Source organism: Perognathus longimembris, chromosome 7, assembly GCF_023159225.1.
Source record: "Perognathus longimembris pacificus isolate PPM17 chromosome 7, ASM2315922v1, whole genome shotgun sequence".
NCBI lineage: Eukaryota > Metazoa > Chordata > Mammalia > Rodentia > Heteromyidae > Perognathus > Perognathus longimembris.
In genome coordinates, this window is record NC_063167.1 from 77591936 (window position 1) to 77597572 (window position 5637).

The window sequence follows — 5637 nt, forward strand, 5'->3', positions numbered from 1 at the left end:
ACCTGAGGTGAGTCACCTTCATTCCCTTAATTTTCTTCTCTGGAAGGCCAGGGTGCCCAAACCCACCTCACTGGCATCTTGAGTTGTTTTAGGTTACCTACTAGGGAGTGCTCAGGTAAGGACTTTATACACTGCAGCATTTTCTATAATTGGCCTACTTATTTCACCCAGGAGAAACAAGGCTGTCAGTAGTATTCATTTTCCCAGACTGCCACTATGGAAGACTTATGATCAACTTTATTTTTGACAATAAAGTAGATCTTTTATAGTTGTGTTTAAAGTGAATAGAACTTTGCTAGGTATACATTTTCCCTCCTGATCAAATGACAAACATCTGCATGAGACCTCAGGCTCATGGTGGAAAACCCAAAGTGTTTGTTTTATGTGTTTACTTGCAATTAATCCTTGTGAGAATTCATGGTGAGTTTTGGAAAGATAGTCTGTAACACAATTAACTTTTCATTTGGAAAGAGGGAAAGGATTTTGTTTTTCATTTTAATAATGTGTGCCAGGTACTATACCTGAATTTACTAAATACATTTCATTTTTATGATCACTGAGCAATTAGCAGAAGCTGTCTGTGATGTTGTGTTAGGAGCCAGCAGGGAGCAGCTCCAGGGCTGGGAGTGGGCAGGTTAAAGAATAGACTGTGTGTGGGCTGGGAATATGGCCTAGTGGCAAGAGTGCTTGTCTTGTATACATGAAGCCCTAGGTTTGATTCCTCAGCACCACATATATAGAAAATGGTCAGAAGTGGTGCTCTGGCTCAAGTGGCAGAGTGCTAGCCTTGAGCACAAGGAAGCCAGGAACAGTGCTCAGGCCCTGAGTTCAAGGCCCAGGACTGGCAAAAAAAAAAAAAGAATAGACTGTGTGTGCTTTTTGCTCAGGATGTAACCATGAAAATATAACCCCCAAGCCCCAGGCTGAGTCATGTTATCTTACTATCTCACTCTATAAATAAAGTACTTTGAAGTTGCTCTTCTAGATTTTTTTCTATTGTGCTCCATAGGTACAACGGTATTCTACTCATATATTCTATTGGTATATAGTAACTTATCCAAGAAGCCACATATTGAAGGATTGAATCTTGGAGTTTTTATTAGAGCATTAGCAGTCTGCAGGCACCCAGTTGTTACAAAGGGCTACAGCCTACAAGTACACTTAACACTTGCAGGAAACAGGCCAGAGAGGGAAGAAAGAATAAAAAGAATACCAACAAACCAATCCAGCTTCAATGGAGAGCTGACTTGGGACGCCATGGTGATCACAGATAAGCCAGGTGCCAGGACACAGGACGTGAACATGGAGACATGTGGCATGGCATAATGGCACCTGAGCTGGCCTGACTCTAAATAGGGTCAGGTCAGGAGGCAGGGTCACAGGAAGCTCCCAGTCCCAACCACTTGACTGACAGGTTCAGTAACTTATAGGCCATGTGCCCACCCCTGTCTCTTGGGATTCAGGAACACCCATCACCTAGGGATGGTACTTCCTTTCCTCTAGGAATCCAGGTGCTCCCTCCAAGACAAGATGCCAGATAGTACAACTCACCATATGGCCAATGATGGCGCTGGCTAGATCTGACTTCCATATTACACTATGACATTTGGTGTTCTTAGTCATTTCATTCTATCTTGATACAACCAATGTTAAGGAGCTTGTTTTCAAAGGGCAGTTATTATTTGTCTTAGATAAGAAAGGCACCATCCCTGCCTTTTAAGTATTTAGAGTTTAAATAGACATATTGTGGCTAAACAATAGTTTGTACATATGTGTATATGTACACATATATGTATAAAATAAGAACATAATTTGAACAAGAAAATTCGATTTTCTGGAATTGTCACTTCCCTACCTTACTCAGCATGTGTGCTAGTAATTTTTGCATGTGGTTTTGCATAAACAGGGAGTATTAATGAATCAATTCTAATGGGTAAAGAGAAAATCTGTCACAAAAATCATACAGTTCTTTAAATTTTTTTCCCATACCTCTTATTACTGTTACACTCTTTATCTATGATTGCTGCTCTAAACATTAACTTAAAAAAATCTTTGCATGAAATGAAAAATTGGCTTGCCAATTTTTTAAATAGTCTTCTGAATGTTTATAAATTTTGAGGAATCCCCAATAAATCTACTGAAATTCCCCGAAGTGAAAGAAAAACTTAGATCATCCCTTTTCACTTCTGCTTTCCTCTCTCTCTCTCTCTTTCTCTCTCTCTGTGCCTCTCTCTTTCTCTCTTTTGTTCACAAAGAGAACAGATCAGTTTGTCAAGAACTAGCTCTAGGAAGTGAGAGATCAGACAGTAGGGGACCAGGGGAGCTGGGTTTTACTTTATCCCATCCTGAGGTGGGACTCCAGGAAGTGTCCCAGTGTCTCAGGACAATTTGTGTGAATTGGCAGTTGAAAGCACTGACAATGTTCCATTAGTAATGAATTATGGGAGCAATTTTATTAATTTCTTCACCTCTGTCAGTATATATTAGTGTAAGTTACTCAACTAAATATCAAAAGAACCATTGCATTTTAACCTTTGAGTCTTTTTACTGTGTAGCCAGGAATAGTGGAAAAAAATTAATATGGCAGTCCTTTAAAAAAATGACTGGAGATAAGGCATGGACATAATTTTTTCCTGTTTTTAATTTAATAGCAGGTTTATAGTTTTATGCAAAACCAGTCACATTACATTTGACCCTTTGGGCGCCGCTTTTTCTCCCCCCCCACCCCCCTGTGGATATAATTTTGAGTCTTTAATAATCTGTTGTTAACTCCACTCTGAGTTTGATTAATGAATTGTGATGAACCCGTGCATTAATTTGCAGGTTTGGTCTGATGCCCTAGCAGGCTGCTTTGTTGTGGATGTATTGTTAATGTCACCTCTTCACGAAGAGGGCCGTCAGAGGGCAGTGTGACCCAAATAATGGACAAGCTACACAGCTAGGGGATTATACTCAGGCAGCCATAGAAGTGAAAATGCTGTGATATTATTTCAAAGAGAAAATACTGAGTTAGCGGAATGCCCTAGAATGGGGGCCACAGACCCTGGGAGTGGTGTCTCTGTATGGAACTCAGGGGAGTTGGTGAATTTGAGCAGGAAGAAGTCTTTCATTTGATTAACTCCTAACTGAAACATAATAGTCTATTCAATTATAAATGTAGTCATGACACCGAAGAATTATTAGCCCTATGTGTGACTCTGTCATCACTAAGAAACCACAGATATTTTCAGAACATTGTACAGGATTGAAGGTATCTTGACACTTCATTGTTGCTCATGAAAAAAGAAATCTCATTAGGATACTTGCCCAACTCGTTATTTAAAGTGAATAAACAAATATACATGTGTATATACTTATATATACATATACATGCGTGTACATGTGACTTTATCACTAATTAAAAAATAAAGATTGGTTTAATTGATAGTCTTTTGTTAGACATTTAAAAATGGAATTCTGAAACTGAGAAGGGCTCCAGTGGCTCACGCCTGCCATCCTAGCCATTTGGGAGGCTGAGATCTGAGGATCACAGTTCAAAGCCAGCTTGGGCAGGAAAGTTTGTGAAACTCTTATCTCCACTAAACTACCAAAAAAATCTGGAAGTGGGGCTGTGCCTCCAATGGGAGAGCACTAGCTTTGTTTAGGAACAGTCCTTAGGCCCTGAGTTCAAGCTGCATGAGACAGACAGACAGACAGACAGACACACACACACTCTAACTCTGAGAAGGAGGGGGCATCTATGGTTTCCATGGTGATGGCCACCCTTTCATGGAGCTATTGTTCATGCTGCCATTGTTTCTATTGGAGAACCAACGTATTCTGTATTCCTCAGGAACAGGTTCAAGGTTGGCACTTGTCATGAGTGTGGTCAGACCATAGCAGTAGCTCAGTCGAGCTGACGCTATCCACACCACTCCTTCCTCCCCCTCAGCTCCTGGAAGCCATGAGTTACTTGTCTTATTCACTGATAACTCCCAAGCAAATATTGTATCATTTGACCTATACAAGCGCTTAGCAGATAATGAACACATGATATATTTAAGAGGAAATAATTTGAATGAACATGGGTTTTCAAGTCATTTAAAAAAATGACATAAAATCCAGCACATTCTAAAGTGTTTATTGCACAGCAACAGACATTTACAAGCAGTAGAAATGTTTATGGAAACTGCTAATAACTGGCTTATTGTCCAGCAGCTCAGTTTCTCAGAGCACAGTAGACTCTCATAACTGATTTATTTCAGGGCATTGTTATAATTAAACAAAGGGAACTCGAATTCTCCAAAGGCAAATATAGCTGCAGAGAGATAGGAAAAATTAGATTAAGGAAGAAAATTAGCATGTGTATTGGGAGTGTGTGTAAATGTGTGGGTATGTTTGTGTGTCTCTGGATACACAAAGACCCAACCTGGTAAAAGAGTCTTCAGGGCTGTAAGTTGCCTTAGAGATTATTTTTCAATTTAATTTAACAAGTATTGAAACAGAAGCACAAGGAGGTTAAATGACCAGTGACCTCCTAATTGCTAAATCCAATAAACCCTTCTCAGACCTTATCTTATTCGACCACAGGATTGCATTGTGTGTTGTTTACCTTTTCCTTTTCCTGGAAGCTTAGATATGGGCCTTTGTGTGCGTGTGTGTGTGTGTGTGTGTGTGTGTGTGTGTGTGTGTGTGCGTGCGTGTCTCTTTTGCTCTGTTTTTCCCTTCTCTGCCTCCTCCCAAGACACATCTTTTACACACTTGTAATCTCCTCAGGTAAAGCTTTCTTCTAGTTCAGTGTTTATCCACTTTCTTCATTATTCTCCCTTAAATAGTGTGTGTGTGTGTGTGTGTGTGTGTGTGTGTGTGTGTGTGTGTGTGTGTGCACCAATCCTGGGACTTCAACATAAGTCTGGGTTGCTGTCCCTTAGTTTTTCCACTCAAGACTGGAACTCTACTATGTGAGCCACACCTCCACTTGTGGCCTTTGGCTGACTAATTGGAGATAAGAGACTCATGGACTCTTCAGTCTGGGTTGGCTTTGAACCATAATCCTCAGATCTCAGCCTTCTGAATAGCTAGGATTACAAGCTTGAACCACCAGTGCTTGGCTTATACTCCTTGGCCTGTTGTATGCTTCTTGCAGGCAAAGAACACACGAAAGTTTTCGATTTAGCAAACAGAAAAATGAAATGCCCATACATACTTGATTTACATATAAACAAATATCCTTCCTGCCCTCACATGTCTCCCCATTCACAGTACAGACCAGACACAGGGCCTGGACTGAGGTATATGTTGGGTAGTTTTACTCTGCCTCCTCTTTCTTTTTTTCCCTCTTCATTTACATTTATTTAAACACAGTTTTCAAAACATTTGAGTGAAATTGGGCCTCCTTTGGTAAGGAAAAGACCTGAAAATAATATTTAAAACATGAACAGACAATCATCAGTTCATTCATGACATAGGTGTAGTGTTCCCTTATCTTATACCATACTTGGAAGCACCCAATTTTAGTTTTTCATGGCCTTAAGCTAGAAGAACAATAGTACATTTCTGGTGGAATGCATTATCACTTGCTGACAACTAGTTGAAATGCCTCCTCTTTCTATACAGTGTAAGAGCACAGCCTGTGGTAAGTATCTGGAGGCCAAACAA

At 40.1% G+C, this 5637-nt stretch overlaps 1 pseudogene; it reads right to left on the minus strand.

The window, feature by feature from the left end:
* Positions 1–5221: 5221 nt before the first annotated feature.
* On the minus strand, positions 5222–5393 carry LOC125355816 (annotated as a pseudogene).
* Positions 5394–5637: the final 244 nt, after the last annotated feature.